Consider the following 22364-nt stretch of genomic DNA (forward strand, 5'->3'; position numbering starts at 1 on the left):
AAGTGTCATTTGATTTTTAATTAACACAGGTCATTAGGACTACAGTTCCATGTTGTGTCTGCATGATGGTTTACCAAAGCAAGATCAAATTACTGGCAGGGTCCTAGGAGGAAGCTCTAGGGTAAAGGGAAAATATCATACATGTTGGCTTACCACTACACAGTATAGAAATGAGCAAAACTTGCTGGACTCATGGCCCAGCCTCATCATATCAGCACAGCACACGCCAGAGAGCACTTAGCTCTCTGTTTTCACTGCTGCTGAACACAGTATTTTCTTTCAAACAAGGACAATTTGAAAAATTGCCTTTTCTAAAAGGGAACTGGACACAGTCCCTTCTTGAAAGGTGAGACTGAGCAGGAAACCCTGTGCTGAAAGCAGCCAGCGAGGGCAGAAAAGGAGAGCCAGCCTGTTGGGATGCAGGTTCATTGGCTGCTGGTGCTCTTCTGTGTCTCATCAGCCACTGTGAAGGTGATGGGGCCAGGGAGCTGCCTTCCTGGCCCCCACATTCTCAGAGTATTTCACAGAAGACCCATGTTGGTCCCAGGAAAAACTGGCACCGGACAGGAAATTAAATGCAAACCCAAGAACATTTTATTTTTTTCAATTTACAATTGAGTAGGTGATACTTTGAAGTGTAACTTGGCTTTTCTTTAAAAAACAAAACACAAAATACTTAACATAGCAGTAGATATACAATGTCCCTTGGAAAGATTTCCATTCTCTTAGGGAAGCAGGAGATGTGAGGATGCATTTGCTGGGCTCTTCCACTCTTTCAGAGTTATTTGGGGGTTTGGGCCTGTTTCTTTTTTCCCATCCTATCTTACTGAGCTACTCACAGCCATGTGAAATAAACTTCTAGAAGCTGATCACTCCCACAGAGCCCTGTGCCTCTCAATTTACTCCAGAAAAGCATTGTTTGTAGCTGCAGAAGACAAAAAAAAATTAAAAAAAAGAGGTGCATCTTCTTTCCTGTCTTGGATAAGGCTTCAGCTGCAAATGCAAGGCAAGAGTCACACTGTTTTCGTTCCACTAGGGTTGCAGATGTCAAACAAAAACATTGAGGATTTCATTGCTACCTCAAGGAAATCTGCTGTAAATGACTTGCAGGGTCTGGCACCTCTGACAAGATTTGTTACCTACAGCATTGATGTAAGCAGCATATTTCTCACAGGAAGGCACAGCAGTCAGCTGTCCCCCAACACAGCATCTTTTCTCTCACTCAGGACACTTTGGGGAGTGTTGAGTGAATATGGGTACAGCAAGCAGCTGCCAGGCTCCTAGCCAGGCACTTTTGTGATCATTGCTACAGCCCTTACTAGACTTTCATTGTCCAGGCTTCATCCCTACAAGGGGAAAAAAAAAACCTGTTCTCTCTCAACAAGAGGGCACAGGAGCACTGGATGACAAAACGACTGGCCCCACCAGCTGGCAGATGCAATTTCACATTACAGCTGAGTCAAACAGCTTCTTCCTGTAGATGAGGACGGGCTCCTCTCTGGCTCTGGTCCCATGCTCCCACTCCTGCCTTTGTCACTTTGCTGACTCCCACCCTGAGGACACTGTTTCAAGGATCTAAACCAAAGAAAAATAACTCTGCAAACCAAGTAAGTCTCCTGAGTCCCATGCTACTATCTTAGCTGCTAGTCCCTTCCTTGCAAGTAGGGAAAAGAAAAAAGGTAAGGAGAGGGCGGAGAAAGGCTTGAATCCACAGCAATCCCATCCTCTTTTCTTTTTTTCCCTCTTTCTCTCTCCAGCTATCACTCCAGCAAGCTCCTGTTTTGCACCTCAGTGCTTCTTGGAGGCCTGGCCTGTTGAGGAGACAAGCTGCTCCCCGGCTCCTCGCCCAGCACACACTGGCCTCTCCTGCACATGGCAAGCACAGCTCAGAAGGAAGGAATAACCACTCACCTCAGCCTCACCTGGGGAACCGAGTGGGATGCAGGAACTGGGAAGCCCTTCCCTCTTGCAATATACCCTGAGGCCAGCACCAGCCAGCCACTCCTCACTGCAAAGGCTCTGTAGATCCTGTGATTTACCTGCCTGCATGGTCCTAGCAGGTATCCCAGTGATGGATGGCTCCAGCCTGAGCTTGTGGATGAGGAGGAGGAAGAAGGGAGGAAAAACAGTTTCAGATTAAGTGGAATAAGTCAAGACAAAAGAGTGGTTACTAGGAAAAGAAAATGAATGATATAAAAATAGATATGAAGAGTTTTCATATTTTAAGCAAGAAATGCAAGAGACAGGTGAAATGAGGCAGAGTGGAAGGAAAGCGTTCTGCAGAGTGAATTAGAGAGATTTATAGCAGAACATTAGTTCCCTGTGTAGCTCATGTCAAACATTGCTTTGCATTTGAAAGTTGGCTACACTGAGTGCTCTGAAGGATTCCCTTTGCTGTCCAAGGCATACAGTCAAAAGCTAATGCAGAGTGAGTCTCTTCAGGGCCTGATATGGCTCTCTCTCATACCATACCTGAATGCCTCACAGACTTTGAAGTATTATTCTCATACGCTTCAGGGGTATGGAAGTGCTGCTTTTCCTTGGAGGGGCAAAAGGCAGAGGGGATGAGAGCAGCTTACCCAAGGGAGTCACTGGCAAGGCAGAAACTGGACGTAGATCATCTAAGTCCCAAGCTAGCACCTGAACTTCCAGACACACCCTCTTCTCCCCCAAAACGTGAGAAAAGAAGAAACAAAACCAAAGTCATACCACAGTGGTTTAAGTCATTTGAGAGTCCTGGCTGCAACCTCCCACACAGCAATCACCGCACAATCCTGGCTGGTTCCACCACTACCATGTTACCTTTCCCCTCTCAGGTTTTCTGTTGCATCTTGACATAAGCTGGGAGCTGCCTGAGGCAGAAACTGTTTAGCCTTCCCCATTACTTTGCATGTGGCACGCAGTATCATGGGGTATCTCGCAGTTTTGGACTCTGAACTGAGTTCTTGACTCTGAGAGTCAAATTATTTAATGCCTTGTGAAGCCTTTCCATCTCTGCAAGCAGCTAAGAGAAGCAATATGTGTGAGCCAGAGCCATCCATGCACACCACTCAGGTTTCTCCCTCTCTGCTCATTCTGAGATTTTTGATATTAGGGAGATTATTTTAGGTTGCAGGCAATAGCTCTTGAGGGTGACAAGAATCTGGCTAGTGAGTCAAAACAAGCCTAAAAGACCTGCACACAGCATAGATCACTTTATCGGAATGAGGCCCTGCAAATTTGTTTATGAAAACTCCGATGTCCAAAGTGCTGCTGTGAAGGATTTACGCAATAGAGATGTGAGTATGTGTTCCTGTTCCACTACTGACTATTTCTATGTATCTCCACTCTTCCTGCCCTTCAAGGCTTTGCTCTGAATATAGGGATGTATACTATTCCTGAGGAGTCTTAGGAGAGAATCTACAGGGTAAAGATTTGCTTCAAAGCAGATCTTCAAACATCTGTTTGTACTTATGGCAAATATTTAGCACACTACAGTGCATAGCTGCCTGAAGCTTCAAGGCAAACGCAAATGCTAAGAGGTATTAAACACTCATAAACATAAACAACATAGCCTGGAGTAGCTTATCGGTTAGGTGGTAATGGGTGGGGAAAGACTCATTGTATATTTAAGGGCCAGTCTTTTTCCCACTGATTTTTTCTGTGTTAGTAATGGGCCAAGGAGAGAAAAAATCTTGTGCATTTTAGCCTGGCAATATTGCTCAGGTCAGAGTCAGTCCTGACTCGCTCCTGCAGTGGCTCCTGCTTGCTGCTGCACCAGGGTGCAAGGGCAGTCTCTGGCTGGCCACCCTCTGAGTTGGGAGAGGAAGGAGACAACCATTAATGGCAACTCCATTTCTGACAGCAGTATCACCTACTCAGCAGGTTACTCCTATAGCAGAATGGAGATTACAGCTGAAGGGTAAGGGGTAACTTCCCTGGCAGCAGAGGCCTTACTAGTTGGCCATACAGGAGCATCGGGGGGAGCCTCTGGCTTCAGAAGACCATTTGGTTGGAAAACAGATGAGCAGATGAAGAGTGATACCACTCTACCACCAAAGGCTAGAGTGTAGCTGAGACACTAGGACACTTGTACCATTGTCCGAGAGAGAGATATCATGATTAAGCTGATAGACATTGGTGGTGTTTTAGCCTCCCACACTCCCTCTAGGTGAATGAGGAGATCATTTGGCTGAAGTCTCTGAATCATCTCCTGTGAGGATCAGACAACTGCCAGCTTTGGTGCAAAGAAGGAACAGAAACGTGGGGCAGAAGCTGTAAGGACCTGAACCATGGCAGCAGTGCTGGTCTTGATGGGCATAAACCATTATGGACAATATCTCGGTATCTCTAGTTCACAGTCTTTTATCTAGTCTAATCCCACCTCCTTGGAGATTTCAACTCAAATGCCATTTGGAGCAGCTCTGCCCTGGACATATGTTGTCTTCTGCCAATTCTGCTGCAGGGACAGTAATCTGAGCCAGTGGAGCAGTAATAAACAGCTGGGTGGGTCACCTCTTCAGTCACCTCACCATCATTTCCTAGAGCTCATTTGTCAGAGCTCTAAATCACAACACAAACACTAAAAATCAGTCCAAAATGGATATGCCTAGACCACAAAACCTGCAAATTCTCTGAAAACATGAAGTCTAGCCCAATAAATAGTGTCTTCCCCAAGAGAGCTAATTTTGGTTCTCCAAGTAAAACAGTGTCGACAAGAAAAGTACTTTTACACTGATATTTTTGGCGGTATGGAAACATCCTTGTATATTACAAGGTACTTAACTACATGGGCAGAAGTTTCCAATGTAGATCTGCATTCACTTCTGCGTTTCTGGAGGTGAGGAGGGCTTTTCAGTCATGTTGAGCTAATGCAACTGAGCCAACAGGGATTAAAGCTATGCCCTTTTCTGCCTGTTGAGACATGGTGAAAGAAAGCAGCCACCTTAAATCAAAGGGTCCAGATTCAGGGAGGTGCTCCAGCTAGAAGTCAGAAGGCAGTTTACAGATACTTTGATAACTTGAGCTTTTATCATTCCACAGGCCCCCAAGATCAGTTGGTGGGGGCTGAGTGAGTTTCCTCATATGGTGTTTGAAGGCAAAGTCAATCTACATTTGCTTCCCAACAGGCAAGCCCAGGCAGTTACAGCATGTTAGAAAAAGAGGAGATTAAACACAAGTTTTGCAGTGCTACTGTCTGAAAAGATACAATCAGTTCTATCGTTAGGAGCTTAGGAGTTAGGATTTTAAATCTGATGTAGGCAGCTTTGAAGCACCAGTTTTGTCAAGAATATCCCATGTTTTGTCCTATCTTGAAAACTGAATTGTTTAGCTATTAAAAGAGATTAATGTAATCTCTGTGTCTATGAAATTGGATTTTGAAACCGCTTGCTCACTGCACTATCTCCAGTGCAGTGAATGAAACCTCTGCTCCTATTCACGTTGCTACAAATTATGGGTCACACCTTGTTTGGACCTAGGGCATGCTGGCACTGCCAATGGGACAAAGTGCCTGGCAGGCTGCAGGATGAGGCGCGTAGCCAGCAGGGTGAGGGAAGCTATTATTCCCTGGAGGCCGCTGGTGATATACCATGTTGCTTTGGATCTCTCGGTGTGAGCGGGCCCAGTAAGAGGGATACTGAGATGGTGGGAGCAGAGCACATAAGCTAGCAGAGCTGGGTGGGTTTAGTCCAGAGATGGGGAGGTGAATGGATGATCTAACAGGAGTCTACCACAAAACATGCCTCAGCTCGATGGGAGTTACATGAGTGACAGAGAACAACACCTCCTGCAAGTGGCAGATGGAAAAATGAGGGGCAACAAGCCCAGGCTGGAGCTTGGAAGAGGAGAATGGACATTAGGGAAAACGTCTCCCAGAGAGGGGGATTCTCCATCCTTGGAGGTTTTCAAGACTTGGCTAGACAACGCCAAGGCTGATATGACCTAGTGTGATAGTCCTGTGTTAAGCGGGAGCCTGGACAAGCTTGGGCCTTCAGAGATCTCTCAGTCACCCAGGACTGCACAGTCCCTCCCAGATGAGGCAGTACCAGTTCTCAGAGTGATCCCACATCTTACATGGGGCCACGGTGGCCACAATTTTGAACTCCACCAGGTCAGTCTGGGCTCCAGGAAGACAAACATACTTACACAGGAGATGTGCATGTGCACAAGCTGAAGTCCTATGTATCCACTCAGAGCAAGAGAATCTCTTAACCTCAAGAAGAGAATTGACTGTATGCCTAGCTCTGTGAGGACCAGATCGTAACAAATGCCAATGTGTACAAGCTGGGTGTAAAGCAGCAACAAGTCAGGCAAAGGACCTCTGACAGTTGTATCACTACATTGTTTCACAGCACAAATATTCTCCAACATCTTCTGTTCCTCCTGTAGGACATAATGTGCTATCAGAGATGGGGACAACCAACCACCCCAGCCTCATCATAGACTCCTTGCAAGGTATGTCATGGGATCCCCAAAATAGCATCTCTGAACTCCACGCTGAGAAGGATGCTGGGACACAAGTGAGAAATACGAAGACTGCTGGCCCTACACCTGCCTTGGGAAACTGGGGAGCTCAGAAAAGCTGCCTTTGAAATCTGGGAAACCAAAGCTGAGGCTGGTTCTAGTGAATCTGGGGCAGCAAGGAAAGGCAAAGTAGTTCTGCTGTGTGCTGCATGGCTTCACCTCCTGCTCTTCCACCATTTTTCTGTTCTTGGCATTCTCTCCTGCCTTTCTAAGGAGAGTAATTTAAAATGGGTGTCATTATCGTATATAGAGTGGAAAAAAACCCAGGTTTCCTCTGCTGGTTTAATAAATTGGCAGCTTCCAAGAAACTAACAGTCAAGGTTAAGAAATCCAAGTCCCTCCTCCATGTTGCCTGCCCCTCCCACAGCCAGCAGCAGCATATTGTACTCTCCTCCAACCCACTCTCCACCTCTGAAACATGGCTTGTGGTCCTGTGAACATGGTTTAGCCATGAGTGTTGACCAGTCCAGTTGCTTCACTCAGAGGTAAATGGTAGAAGAAGAGATATCCCAAGGCAGGAGTGCTGGAGAGATTTCTGCTTGTCGACAACTAACCCAGACCATGCCTCCTTGCAGCAGCTTCTGTTGACTTGAGGTTCCTAGCTATAGTGACTTTATTACTGCTTCCACCATGGTGTACCCATGCACACCACTCCACGGGCACTTCAGCAGGCTCCTCTTCTGGTAACAGACAGACCATGAAGCATCCTCTGTCTGTCTGAAGCAATTGTTCTCTTTGGCCCTTGGGTATCCCTACCCAGAGATTAGCAGCTCCATGCCCTAAACTTTGTAATGTTTGCTAGCCCCTTGCATCCTTCGGATGTCCCCTGCTCAGTTCCCCTCTCTTGCGAAAAGGAAACCTATTTGCAGAGTAAATTCATCATAGCAGCACTGGCTAGAGCTTGTGCTGCGGCTCTACAGTGTTGCCCTGGGTGGGTGGTGGGTAAAAATAGAAACATAGGGTTTTAAAATGGTTATTCATCCCTTTTTGCAGCAGCTGAAAAATGAATTTGTTTTCTGTCTTTCCCAGAAGTATCTTTGACTGCAATGTCTTGAGAAGTACCCTGTCAGTAGCAAGGTTGTTGTTAATGGCTGTGGAGGATTTGATGCTCTTGATACAGGGAAAATAGCAGAAGTGAAAGAAGTCAAATGAGTGGGTGCCTGTGTTTAGTTATGCTTCTGCTGATGCACCTGGCAGAGACTGCAGAAATGGCTGGATAACTAATGGAAGTGCTTGTATAATATGGGGAGCCCCACAGCTCAAACCACCAGAGTCACAGGGCATGTCACCACCAGCAGCAAACTGCCCAACAGTGGTGGAAGGGACAAAGAACTAGCGTCTGCGTTCTCTGCTTTCAGGCAAGAAAAAAAAATCTTTTGTATTTTCTCTTTCTTTTGGACTGTGTAAACAGTTTTAGAGACTGTTTATACACAGCTTGTTTTGTCCAGTTGGATGCATCTAGGTTACTTGTTCTGTCTGTCTGTTCTCTTCAGTTTTAAGCACTTCCCCACTAATTGCTGTTTCCTTGACTAAAAGCTATACTTTTGCCCTCTGAATACCATAATGAATTGACAGCACATGCACACACAGCCCCAATACCACCCTCAATGGGTTCCGGGGCTCTGAGATGTCCCCAAGACCGGATCTGAACCTTAAAGTGAAGACATGGCACAAAGTGCTGCCTCAGGGCTTCTCTCCACCCAAGAGCATGCTGGCAGCCCAGGTGCTAGCTTTCTCACCCCAAACTATATTCAGCCCATGATGACTTGCTCCTGGCAGCTCCATTTGTTCTCCTCACCCAGCAGACAGCAGCCCCACAACCTCTGCTCACTGTCCCAGATACACTGGCAGGGCCAGTTCTGGGGAGCTCCTTGCAGCAGTGGTATTGTGGTAGCTATGATGGTCCTAATTAAAACAGACTGAATGGAGACAAAAGGGATGGCAAAGATGGCATCATGGAAGGATGACACGGAGCTGGTAGAGTTCCCTCAGGGCTGCACTACCTCCAAATACTGCACCTGGCTGGAATGTGCTGCAATTAGAAAGCCCACCTGCATGTACCACATTTTCAGCTGGTGGGGAGACTGGCATGAGGGGTGGAGGGAGCTGCTACACATACTGGGTTGTATGTATGCTTTGGAGCCAGAGGAGTACCCAGTCAGCACTGGGAACTGACAACTTTCATATGTACACACAGCTTTACATGGTCTTACTGGTATCTGAACATCTGCTACTGCTTAAAAGACAACTCAGTCCTGATCTGCCTATGGAGAACATCTTGGGTACTGTTTTGTAGAGCAGTGGATAGGTCAGACTGCAATGATACTAGGAAAAAGCCCAAGTGAGCACTGTATGTTACATTTGGCTTTACTTGCTCCTGGTGCCACTATCCCACCCATATCCATCCATTATTACTCACAGTCAACTCATTCGGAGCACGTGTGTTTTGTTCCTTGTTCAGAGTCCAGTGCAGCATGTTCCTGGTTATGAGCATTAGCTCCTGGGGACTGTAGCAGTGACATTAGCAAAGTTAGTTGAATCCCTCTGACAAAATGCCTGGTTATATTATTAACAAAAGCCATCCACATATCTATAGAATTATTAGTTAATGCTTCTCTCTCTTTTGCTAGTGTAGAGTATATAATGAGAGATTTGTATTGATAAGGCTTCTAGAGTGAAGAGTTAAATTATATTTGCTGTCAGCAATGTGATGATAAATGTATGAACTAAAAACTCACTAGCCACCAACCAACAACACTGTCTAAGCACCAGAAAACATGGAAAAGTTCTTGACTCTGGCCCAGTAGGGCTGCCACTTAGATATTTCTGAAATTTAATTAAGCAAATGTCATCATTCCTAACACAAACCATCTTGCGGTGAGCATGCTTTTGAATGCTCAGAGCAAAGCAGAAAGGAGCACTGGAACCCTGAGGAGTTAGGAATTATTCCCATATTAGGTACTATTTCCACAATGAGCTGCATTCCCAGTTTATCCATTTTCATTATGCCAATTTATTATATATTATGTACTAGGGATGTGTGTTTAAATTAAAACCTCATTTTTGTAGGTGCTACATGAACAAGTCCTGCTCCTGCAGACTCCAATGTAGTGTCACAGTGACCTGGAAGCAGAGGATAAAGGACAATGGGGAGAAGGTGCAAATTGATGTGTCCAGAAAAAAGCACATTCTTCAGAGTAGGCAAAATCTTGCTTTTCAGGAGAAAAACTGTATGGCATGAAAGTGTACATGGGCTATGCAGACACCTAATTTATATTTAAGGGTGGATGTTGTGCTTATGAAATGAGACAGATAAACAGCCTCAGAAATTTCAGTCCTCTCCATCTAGGGAACAGATGTATCAGGTGGCCATGTTCCTCCACAGTGACCTGCCAAGCCTAAATTTAAAAGGATCTGGGAAGGAGAGCACAGATCAGGCTCTGCACCCGTTGCAGATTGAGCTCTCTGTTCCCACTGCTATCAACAGCAGCATCTTCACCACTGCGATCTCTCCATCCTCTGAAAAAGGGGCTAAAAGAACTAACACTTGCAGACCTCAGATGTGACAATAAATCCACCACTGCCTGCAGCGATTTATAATAGTAACTTGCATTTTCCAAAGAGATTTTGGCATGGATGGGCCTGAATGTCACTGTAAGTGTATGGAAGTCTCAAGTAAATGAGTCTGCTTTGAAAACAGGGCCCAACCATGTAGCTAGAAACCCATGAAGGACTTCAGGCCGTACATACACCATGCCAAGCGAAGGTGGCCTGCAGAGCCCAAGCTGCCACCCAAGTCTAAGATCAGCATAGCCAGGTTGGTCAAAACCTGGTTGAACAAGCTTTGCTCTTTTGCTGCCACATAACCCCATGTTAATGCAAATATAGTCACTCATTAGCACCTCTGCATGGCACTGCACAGCAGCACATGGCGATACCAGCTGGAAACAGCTGCTGCAGGGCGCAGTGTGGACACATCTGCAAGCACTTACACCACCCCATCTATGCTGGGACCTCGGTCACTCTTTACTTCACAGACATGGCTGAGGATCCATTTTAAAGGAGCTGTTAGGGCCCAAGGGGGCAGGTGGGACAACTAATATAGCTTTAAATTCAGGGAGGGAGGGGAAGACAGCTGAGATGGCAAGCAGAGGTGATACCAGACAGTGGAATTTGAAGGTATAAGGCAACAGATTATTAATGAAGAGACTTGTTTAAGTGTCTTGGTAATTTGGCAATGAGAAAGCTCGTATTACTGCTTCAGTAAACAGCACATATACAACAAGGCATTGTGAAATCTTGAAATCTTTGTACACAAGTACAGTTAGGAGAAGAAAAAAGGAAAACTTGGCCATATTTCTGAATATACTTTCTTCTTCGGGAAATAATGTTGACACAGCCAGAACAGGCCTGCTATATCCAACTCTCGTGCACATGTCCTCATTCCTATGGCTTAATAATCACAATGAACTATGAGGGGAAGGTAAATAGTCTTCATTCCACATCTCCGAGGATAATAAGAAGAGAGAAGAGATTTAAAACATTGGTAATGGCATGTAGAGCTGCTCATTGCTTAAAACATTGACCACGAGCCAAGAAATACCCCTCAAGGCTCCAATCAAAAACTGTTTTTGGCTCTGCGCTGTGAACAGAAATTTTATTTGATCAACAGAGTCATTGCAACAGACTTGCTGTTTAGAGAGTCTGGAAGCTCATCTCTAAAGTGGCACCCCTCACTGCAGCTAAAGCCTCCTGCATGGCAAAGCTTTGGGCTCACGAAATGCAGCTCTGGCTAACAGCTTCAGGTTAATCGTGATGACGACTGAGAATTGTCTTCGACGCTTCTTCCTTTGCTAACTTAGAAGTCTGCATAACTTTTCATGGGGAAATAGGAGAGATCTGAGAGTGGCAAAAATACTCCTCTCTCTTTTTGTGCATGGATGTTGCTTTGGGAGAATGAAATCATCTGGACTGGTTTTTGTGAAGAGGTTCAGCTTTCTGGTCTCAGTAGCTGGACAAGTATAGTGGCAATCCCTGGCCTATAGACCTTGCAGGCTAAGAAGAAAACAAACGTGTTTGTGTCCCCTCTGCCAGAATAAAACAGCCGCCTGCCAGAGAATACTGGCAGGGAGAAAAGGGATGAACCAAAAACTATTTTTTAACAAAGTTTCTCAGAAAATGACAGACCTTCTCAAAATATTTTAATTTCTTTTTGTTGAAATGTAAAAAGCAGACAACATTTAAGTTGGAATTTGGAAAATTGAAGGTCTATTATTTATATATATATATCTGCCATAATAAATATGTTTCCTGATGGTATCACTACGGAAAAAGAAGTTTTGAGAAGAGAGATGGTTGTTAAGAGCAGAAAGTTACTTTCAACAAGCAACAACAAGCTATACTGATCTGAGGAAACCAAAGAATGATACTGACTACTACTGAATACCACACACTGAACCCTATCCAGCTAATTACTTAGGGACATACGGATAATTGGCATCTCCACACTGACAGTTTGGTGATCTGGCAAAACAGAACCATGGGGATATTCTCCAACCATGGGAATAAGATTTTTAAAAAAATAAATCACAGGCTCCTGTTCAGTAAAAAGAACCCAATGGGGCACAGAGCCCCTTATCTGTGTCAGAGACACAGGAGCTTCAGTGCAACCCAGACATGAGCTGCCTGAGATCCTCAGGAGAGAAAAAGGAATTTCAGACAAACGTGCCATAGGAGAGAACTCTAGAGCCCAGAGGAGCAACTGGGTCCTCACACAGGCCATGAGCAAAAGGGCCAGAATACAGCAAAACTAAACAAGCTAGAAATAGACATATTTTGGGTGTGTGATGTATGCTGACTGGCACTTTTTTTTTTTTTTTGCAAAAATTGGGGCAACTCAAGGAGTTTGCAATGAGTTTTAGAGTGATAAATTGTTATTATCAAAGATTTACCTTTCTAAGAAGAAGGAAGATAGAGTGACAAAGTACAGAAGAGGGGAGCCACAGGGGAAGAGGAAAAGCAAGCACTTTGTCCACTGTTGCCTCCAGGCTTTATGTCTGACAGAAACAAAACAAACCACCTACAGGAAAATAGTATGTTTATTTCCAGTCAGAAATACACAGCTTAACGTCACAACTAAAGCCACACGGCAGGGGGAGAGCACAACGGTAGTTTGTATCCTTATCATATGGCCAAGGTGAGCATTTGCTTTCTGCAGAGTGGCCTTGGATGGGCAGAGAGACATCTTCTGTGCAGGGGAGATAGAGATCACAATCACTGTATGACTGTTACACTCGATCACTACTTCAAAAACCATGTAGTGCCTCCATAGTGTGGTGGTGTCTGGAGGTACAAGCACCACCAGCAAGCTAACAGCAGTGAGCCCTGGAGAAAGAGTGGAGGGGCCACCCCAGGCTGCTAGGAACAACTGCTTGAGCAGTTCAAGCCCGTAAGAATGGTTGGCACCTACTACTGTGAACAAAAAGTTCGTTTGTAATTAAAGTCAAATCCCAGGAAGGCTGTGTGTTGCATCACTTGGAAGCACACACAGATTTGGGGCAAACTGGGGAGATCAGTAGTGTTGACACTGTATCTTTCGTCTTCTCCCTCAATAAGCCAGAGAGGTGGTTATCAGTAATTACCACCACGGTAAACATGGGCATTTCACACCTCCTGTGCTTCCTTGTGGGCATGCTGAGGACAAACAGTGCAGCACTGGTTCCCATTCATGCCTCTGTGTAACCATGGACCTGTGTCTGGGCTCCAGGATCATAAATACTTCATCTGAGATCAGGTGCTGGCCTGGCCCCAGGCCAACTCTAGCAGCAGAGGATTGTGAAGGTATCTCAAAGGCTTGCCCCTTCTCTTGTACCAAAGGCACTCGCTGAAGCAGGGGCTCCCTGGAACTACTGAGACCTGAGAAGCAGCCGGGACTTGGTGCAATCCAGTGCACACTGGTCACAGAAGGACACCCCAAGTAGGGCCATGGTTATTTCTACTCCTTCAGTAAAAGTGTGTCCCCTCGCTAAGACGCTTTCCTACCAAGACTCTGCGTGGCCCCCTTCATCCTCTGGAGCTGCTGGCTGCCAAGGAGGGAAGGGGGCTGATGACAACACGGTGGCTCCCCAGCACGGGTAACATTTGACCATTCAGGAGAGCTGGGAACAAACACCAGTCCTGAAGCATACACCCCCATCCAGTCCAGCCATGCAACGTGACTAAACAGATCTGCACAGGCAGAGCCGTGCAGACTGCGAGCGGAAATCAAATACAAAGCACACTGCAGGTTGGCAAGCCCAGTCTTTTTCTTTTCTTTTTTTCTTTTTTTTTTTTTTTTAATTTGAGTGGAGGCTCATCCTTCCCTTTTATTTAAGCAACACTTCCAATGGGAAGAAAGGCTGGAAGAAACTACTGCCTCATCATGGGGGCCTCTCACCAAGCTCCACTGTGCAGCTAAGAGGAATTCTGCCTGTTTTCCTAAAAATGAGTACAGCCCATGCCTTTACAAAAGGACAGAGGAGAAACCATGCATAAAGGGAGAAGGTAGAGATAGGTAGGATACCCTGGGGCAGGGAGAAGCTCCCCCAGCTTGTGTAACTTGCCAGGGTAGAGAATTGCTCTGACAAGTTACACAGGCTTCTACAGCAGCTATGAATTTGAGCCTATAAAAAAACAAGTATCAACAACTTAATCACATGCCTGGGTCACATGGCAGCAAGGGCAACACACAGTAGCAAATGTTGACTTTTATTTTGGTTTTGTTTGTTTTTTAATATAAAGTGGGAGTGAGGAGTGAAACTTGGGTGGGGCTTTCTACTAACTGGGAGGAAAAATAACGTCTTTGCAACAGCTCCTGCCTTGTTTTCGCTCTCCCTGAAGAGCACAGGGCGCTTTGGGCTCCGCCAGGGCTGGTAATGCCGCAGTTTTTTCCAGGGCTCACAGACCCCAGGTTGTTCTGCAGCCCGGGCCAGCTTTGATACTGTCTCACCAGGTCTCATTGAGCTGAGTCGGAGTGGGCTGAGGGCAGGAGCTTTGGCTCAGTGCCTGACACAACCGTGAGCGGCAGGCAGCGGTCTTTGGCAGGGCTGTCTTCGGGAAAAAGATGAAGGTACCAGGAGTGGGAGGTGTCAAGATCGCGCCCCGGGGAGGGAGGCTGGAAGGCTGGGAGGAGGGCTGTGCAGGAGGCTGCGCGGCCAGAACCTGAGTCATGCCAATGCGCCGCGCCTGTGCGATGGTGCAGCCCTCTTAACCTCCCTACAGCCGGGAGCACAGACGTGCCGAGGTGGCACGCAGCTGACAGGGCTCCCATCAACACGGACTTCTTCCTGGCGGCGGTATGAAAGAACTCCTGGCTGGCGTGTGCATCCTGCAGCCAGCGGTGAGGCAGGCCTCCCTGGAGAGGGAGGTCTCACCAGCAGCTCTGCGTCAAAACCAGATCACTGCCTGGTCAGATTTTACTGGTCACAGTTGGTTATTTTTTTCCAAAGACACATGTCAAAATCATCTTGCCTGAAAGCGTCTCAAAGTGAAACAGTTTGTTTTAACTCACAGAAGCCTCTGGGTTTTGTACTGTCTCCACCTCTCTTCATCTTCTGTGGTGGCAGAGACCCCAAAGACTCAAAGCAACCAACAAACCACTTTGTGTTTCAACAATTTTCAAATGCAAACCCTATCTTTACCCACTTCTCTCACGCAATATCTAGTTATAGATCTGCAGGTCTTACACTTGGGTTCCATTTTCAATAATCCTGTTTACGTCAGTCAGGTTGTTGCAATGGGCCAAAATAACAGCTCAGCAAATGGTCTACCTGCCTGTTTCATCATAGAGAGTGCAGCAAACCAGCCTTCACAGACATAAAGCAATCAAAACTTTGCTGTCTTTCTTACACCATGAGGTCCTCATGTAGATGCAGCTTTTCCTGGCAAAGCTAAGCTTTACTGATGAATCTTGTGTGCACACATGTAAAACAGCATAAACGTGCATACCCAAGGCTGGAAGAGCTGCATGGGTCCTGCCTTCTCACACCCCGACCCACACGGCTCAGCCAGCAGCCAGCTGTAGGACACGCTTGGCTCAGCTCTTTCCTTTTAACTCCTCTGGTACAATTAAAGCAGCACAGACTCAAATGTGGCTGCAGTGATGCTGCTATAAAAATACAGGAAGGGAACCTAGATTTAACAGAGTACAGCACCTTCATACTAGCGTAACTATTCACACTGGTAGTCATACCAGCATCAATCTCCTTGTGAAAATATAAATTATCTCCCCAGCTGAAAGTCCTGTACGGGCATGGGTGCTGTGGGGAGATAAGATCCCTGTGCTACTTGGCAGGAACAGATTGTGTCTTGCAAAGTATCCTTCTGGTTTAGAGGAACCAGAAATGTAAAGGAGAAAATTTGTTTTCCTTTTAAAAATACCTTGTTCTTAAGGAATGCCTTTTTCAACCACAAGAGGATACAAGATGGAAGGGATACAGGACCTAATAACCCACCTGGAAATACTTTGTATGGAAAAGCAGTTCAGCAAGTTTGGGGATTGTGCCAAGGAATTATCAAACAGGCCTTGCTTGATATGATTCGGGTTTGTGGGCAGGTTTTACAGCCCAGCAGGATCTCCCAAAGCTGAGGTGCTTTTAAGCTGCTTGTGTATGTGCCTGACCCTTATTGCAGTTCTGGCTGTTGGCCAAAGCGATTCTGTTTGTGAGAGAGTGAACAAGTGAGGATCATTATGACTTGGAAGCAGCTCAGTTCTTGCTCACTGAGGACTCTGGAGACACAGAACAGGACAAAAAAAGTAGAGAAATGTATCAGAACGTGGGAGCCAGTAAGGAGGCAGCATGCTCCTGCAAATTTCAGCTATTTAGGACATGGTTTGCAGTCTGTGGGACAACTCATATGCAGAAGTAGGTGAACCTGGATGGAGGAGAATAAGAGGCTTCCCGCAAGATCTGTGTGTATCTTCTACTCTGAGTTGATCACACGTCAGAAGATTTTTATTCTGATCATGGAGTGGTGGATCCACGGCAGAGCCTCCACTGCGCTCTCTTCAAGAGGAGGGAAAAACAGTTCAAGGAAAAGGTAAAGATGGGGACACCCCCCCACACACCCCACCCCATATTTTTTCAAGGTAAAAAAGGACTACTAAAGAAACCATCCAATCTTCTGCAGAACAGGACAACTGAACTCTGACACCCATGGGGCCCCTGGGAAGCACTTCCAAATGAAAATTTATGGATTTTTTAGCAATCTTGTTTTGGGGGGTAGGGGAGAAAGAAAGGAGGAAAGAAGGAAAGAAAAGTAAATTCCATGGAAAGCTGCCATTCTTCATTGAATCAAAAATAGAACTTTTTGGAAGTTTACCAACCAGGCATTTTTGTGTGGAAAACACTAACTCTGCAGATTGGGCACTGTCCAAGGAAAAATACACACCAGTTTTGGACAGGAATAGTGTTAGGGGTCTAGATGTGTTCACTCTAAAATACCTGCCAAACAGTCGCTGCTATGGCAGGACGTGAGACACTCGCAACGCCTGTTATTTTTCTGTAGCACATTATAGGTCTGGCTTTTGGTCTCTGACTGTGTATCCACAGGGTTTTTGAGAGGTGCTGGTGAGTCCTGGAGTGCAGCTTGCCCATTACAGTTAGTGGAGATCCAGTCAGTACACTTACTGGAGTCTTGGGAGCTTTGTATCTGAGTTTGACACCTGCACTTGGACAGATGACTTATGCTTTACACCGCGCTGCAGTGAGGGGACTGAAGGGAAGGGGTGTCAGAGTGTGGTTTTCCAGGGGTGGTAACAGAACTGTTCTGTTTAGTCCAAGTGTCTTTTTCTGAAGAATAAATCCATGTTTAGCATGAGGCAAGGCACAGAAGAAGCAGAAAACAAGCTGGGAAACAGGTCATGCCCTGGGCTGTGATGGGATTTGACGTTTGCCTGAATTTGGGGATTGCTAAATTCATATCCACTAAGGTTGGTGTTTCACACTTGATATTGCTGCTTGCCATGAGTCTTTGGGCAGTGGATGAGGACAGGAAATGGGAGCACAGTTTTAGCTTGAGGGGCTTCCTCCTCCCACTGAAAAGTCCCAGACCTACCCTTGCTCTATATTTGATCTCGTGCATGGTAAGGAGAATTTTGAGTTTTTTCCTAGCCCTCTTCAACCTCCCCCTCTTTCTTCAATGCTTTCCATAACAGTATTGGTGCACCCACCTTTTCCATCTGCTTGCTGCGTACACCTGCCCATGCAGTTCCTCTCCCCTGTGTTTCACCTTGTGCTGAATGCGATGATGTTCTCGGTGAGTCAAATCCAACGAGGCATTGAGATAACCTAACTTTCACCTAAGGAAGGCACAGTGCTGAAATTCCTCTTTGGTTCTGCACCATGAGCAAACCCTTGATCTGGGTGGGTTTATGTTCCATTGCTTCACCTGTCCCCAGCCTCATGTCATTGCCCTTGGAGCCACACACTGTATGTACCCCCAGCGAGCAGGGCCTTCCACCTGGGGCTGCACTGAGAATACCTGATCGTTTCACTTTTATTTGGAGGGAGAAACCTGTGTTGGTATTCTTGCCTGGGGCGTAGCACAGCTCTTGAGCAGGACTAGTATTTCTGGTTTCTTCACAATACCGACTTTATCAGCCAGAAGAAAGCTGAACTCTTGAGTTTTTCCAAAGAGGGTCACAACAAGCTTGGCTAGAGCCTTGTGCCAGTTGGCTGTGTCCTCTGACTGCCGGGGGCTGGGACTGCACTGAAGAACACGGCCACTGGTGCAAGCAGTCTCTCTCACTCATAAACACATAGAGCAGCTCAGTATCCTCTCCCTTCTGTACTTTCATGCTTCAGTTGCTCAGAAGGATGCCAGAAATCGAACAGGAGTCAGTAGAGCCAAAATATGCATGTCTGTATGTGTACGTAGGTAGGTATGTATCTGTGTGTGAAAGGTGGGCTAAACGCAGTTCTTGCTTTTGGATATTTTATACTTTGGATAGTATAAAGCTAACATTTTCACTGGTGGTAGCTTCCACAGGGTAAAGAGAAAGCACAGCAGAGTGGACCCCACATCGTGTCACCACTGATGGGGCAGGAGAACTGGCCTCAGTCATGTCCTCATCAGCTCAAAGCTGCATTCCCTGGTGGAAGCCAAGTGAAAGGTTATGTGCCCGTTTGGCAGCCTGTCACTTAGATAGGGATAATCTCAAGGAAGACTAACCCAGAAGCTAATGAGAAGGAAGAGACTGGGAATGCACTGCAAAATGCCCTGAGAAGGGAGGAAGAGGACACAGAGGAGCCAAGCCTGTCCCTCTGTCCAAGTGTTGGAAGTATTTAAGCTTGCAGTGTCGGGGAGTCAAGTGATCTGTGCAGGAGTGCAGGCACCTCTCCTGCAGAGAGCGCAGATTCTGCACTAGGTCAGGACATCGCATGGCACGAGGTTGAGTGCAGGGAGAAGGATGGGGGGTTTCCAAGGAGCAGTACAACCCATAGAGGATGGGTCTGGCATGAAGGTATGAGCAGGCTGGGATTTTAGTTGCTCTGGAAGAGGTAGAAAATAATGACCGATCAGAAAAGATAAACTAAGTAATTTTTATCAACTGAGAAAGCGCTGGAAAGTAATGGCTGACCCTCAGGAATAGGGTGAGCCAGAAAGAAGCTGTGATAAGGGGGTGGAGGTGCTATTAATGTGTCCTGTTGAGGCCTGGCATGTGCTCCCTTGTGTCTGGGTATCTAAAGCTTAGGGAGCTGATTCCCTCTTCTTTTTTTAGGCTGGCAACTTACACTGGTGTAGGCAGGCCTGTCTCAATGTTATGGTAATGGCAGAGGAGTTTTGGGAGAAATGCGGTGTAGGAAGAAGTTTTCTGAAGTGGCCCATGCATTTCTGAGGTGTGAGGATAAGCAAGAGTCAGCTGGGAACAGGTGATATGGTTTTGGGGACCCTGGGTGAGTAAAGGGTCTGGAGGACATCAGTGGGGTTTTGAATTATTCTAGTCAGGTAAAGGCATATCCAGATGTACAGGGATCTTGACAGCCTTGGCATTTGGCTGGAAATAGGGATTGTCTGTTTCTCTCCTTCCCTACATCTCCCAGCCCTTGCTTGATGCCCATTTCCTTAACACAAGATTTCCAATTTCCCATCCCTCTTCCCCAGCAAGATCACTCCTTTCCCCTTTCCTTCTCCCCACATAGTGGCTCTTTCTGCCCTCCATGAGCTGCTGGGAATAGGCAAGGGGCCGGGTGTCTTCTCTTCAGCTGAGGGCAGTAGGCACAGATGAGCTGTTTACACCAGAAACATCAGGTTTTGCCTCTCTGGGCATAAGCAAAATAGGAAGCCTGCCATCTCAGGAGGTGACTTTGTCTGTGCCTTAAGCCAGCTCTGGGCAAAGGAAAGTGAGACCTGCTTTTGGGAGTTCCTGCTGGAACTCCTCCCATGGCTGCAAAGGCACCATCATGCTTCTTGGAAGCCATTGAAGCTACTGAATGCTCATGACAGCCGTGTGCAGAGGACCCTGAGGTCAGGAGGACATGACAGGAGCTGTACAAAAGCTCTAAGTAAGACCAGCTTTCCTCCAAAATGCCTGACATCCAGGAACACAGTAACTGAGAGTTTGGTCATTTGAAGTGTGACAGTATGGGACAGTACGGGACTGCTTCAAAGACCAGTCAAGTCTGGGACCTTGGCTGGGATCCACCAGACACAAGAGGGGCATGCCTGCAGCAGGGCTAATAGTGCCTGTGCTGTTATCTGATGGTGGAAAGGGGTTTTGCTGCTTACCAGCCAGTCTCTCACCAGCATGGGGATGTCTATGCAAGGTGATGTCTTTGTCAGTCAGAGAGGGACCTGGGGGTGCTGACTGATGGCTGGCTGGACATGAGCCAGCAGTGTGCCCAGGTGGCCAAGAAGGCCAATGGTATCCTGGCTTGCATCAGAAATAGCGTGGCCAGCAGGGACAGGGAAGTGATCTTGCCCCTGTACTCGGCACTGGTGAGGCCGCACCTCGATTACTGTGTTCAGTTTTGGGCCCCTCACTACAAAAAGGACATTGAATTACTCGAGCGTGTCCAGAGAAGGGCAACGAAGCTGGTGCAGGGTCTGGAGCACATGTCGTACGAGGAGCGGCTGAGGGAACTGGGGTTGTTTAGTCTGGAGAAGAGGAGGCTGAGGGGAGACCTCATTGTCCTCTACAACTACCTGAAAGGAGGTTACAGAGAGCTGGGGATGAGTCTCTTTAACCAAGTAACAAGCGATAGAACAAGAGGTAATGGCCTCAAGTTGCTCCAGGGAAGGTTTAGACTAGATATTAGGAAGCATTTCTTTACGGAATGGGTTGTTAGGTGTTGGAATGGGCTGCCCAGGGAGGTGGTGGAGTCCCCATCCCTGGAGGTGTTTAAGAGTAGGGTCGACATAGTGCTTAGGGATATGGTGTAGTTGGGAACTGTCAGTGTTAGGTTAATGGTTGGGCTGGATGATCTTCAAGGTCTTTTCCAACCTAGATGATTCTGTGGTTCTGTGATCTTGCAACACTGCAGGGGCAGAGATGACCAAGCAACCTGAGCTAAGTGTGAAGTAAGGCATCACAGGACAGTGGTGAGATGGTCTGGCACATCCTACACAACCCCCAGAACCAGCAAACTCTATACCAAATAGATTTACTGTAGCTCAAAGGAGGATTATTTACTAAAACCACCTTTTTTTTCCTTTTTAAAGGAAAAAGTGGTGACTCATCAAAAGATAGTGTAAGGCAAACAAATGCAATACAGTAAGCTGCTGTGTCAGGAAGTACAGAACAAACCCACATCCCATCAGAACTAACCCGCTTGTAGCTTTGCATCCAAAAATATTAGTCAATTTATTGCCCATTAAAAATTCCCTTTGTCTCTTCTGAGTTGTGGTGCATGCTTGAGATGTTAAAGCTGGCATTGTCAGTCTTTAAAGTAATGTTTGAGATCTATTTACTCATTAACTTTCAAATGCAGGACACTTTCAAAACCTTTTCCTAAGGGCATCCCTGTGTTCTGTTTGAGAGAGTTACTGTTGTTTTCCTACCTACCCTGAAGGGCTGTTTATGATACCATCTCTCCCTTTTAATCCTCTTTTCCTTTCATGTCTAACAAACAGTGTTAAACAGAACACAGGGGGGAAAGGCAGATCTCACACATTATAATCATCTATAGTTAACTGAAGAAAAGAAATGCTTCGCAATTAGAGGTCTCATTTTGTAAATTAACACTCAAGAAGCTTTTCCCTATGTATTTTCCAGATAAAAACCTCCGTTCTTCCAAGACCTAGGTTTATATGGATAGTAACTTGGATGAAGGGTTTCTAGAATTGATCCTGTGAGTCAATGTGCACTTTGTAGTGACTGGGCTGCCACAAAATGGATTTTTCTTAGGAGACCCTACACAGAGGGATGTCTTGAGATGTATACACAGGAATGTGGGCAGTACTGAGATGTTGAACTATGACAGAAAATGTTACATTTCAAAACTGGCCACTGTTTCTGGTAGTTTTTTTACAGGATGCCTTGATTTCCCTAGCTCTTTTTGCCCTATATCTGAACATTTTAAGGCTGTGAACATATTTATCTTCACAACTTTTCTGTGGGGCGGTGTGGGACTCCATGTTGTACAGATCTAACAGTCTATTGCTTGAGGAACATTTCTTTCAGCAGCACCAACACAAGCATCCCCTGATTTCCCCTTCCCCTCTCCCACCACTCACTCACTCCTCAGCTGTGCCAGTTTCAATGCTGTGTGGGAAACAAATTGCAGAACACGTCCAGGTTAAAAACAGCTGAAAAAGAGAGAGAGAAATTAATTCCAGAACCTGGACTGATGTTTTGCATGTACATCCAAAGCCAATACAAC

General features: G+C 46.2%; 1 long non-coding RNA gene across 3 annotated transcripts in view; it reads right to left on the minus strand.

Annotated features, from left to right (window-relative positions):
* The window catches only part of LOC141939683 (uncharacterized), a 71007-nt gene that overhangs the window by 18685 nt on the left and 29958 nt on the right, over window positions 1-22364 (minus strand). For 2 of the 3 annotated variants that reach the window (XR_012627696.1, XR_012627694.1), the window contains exon 3: window positions 22223-22290. This is a non-coding gene — a long non-coding RNA (uncharacterized LOC141939683). Of the gene's footprint in view, window positions 1-22218; window positions 22291-22364 lie in introns of all 3 variants that reach the window. The other variant, XR_012627695.1, reaches the window with a different exon arrangement.

Source organism: Strix uralensis, chromosome 2 (assembly GCF_047716275.1).
Source record: "Strix uralensis isolate ZFMK-TIS-50842 chromosome 2, bStrUra1, whole genome shotgun sequence".
Classification (NCBI taxonomy): domain Eukaryota; kingdom Metazoa; phylum Chordata; class Aves; order Strigiformes; family Strigidae; genus Strix; species Strix uralensis.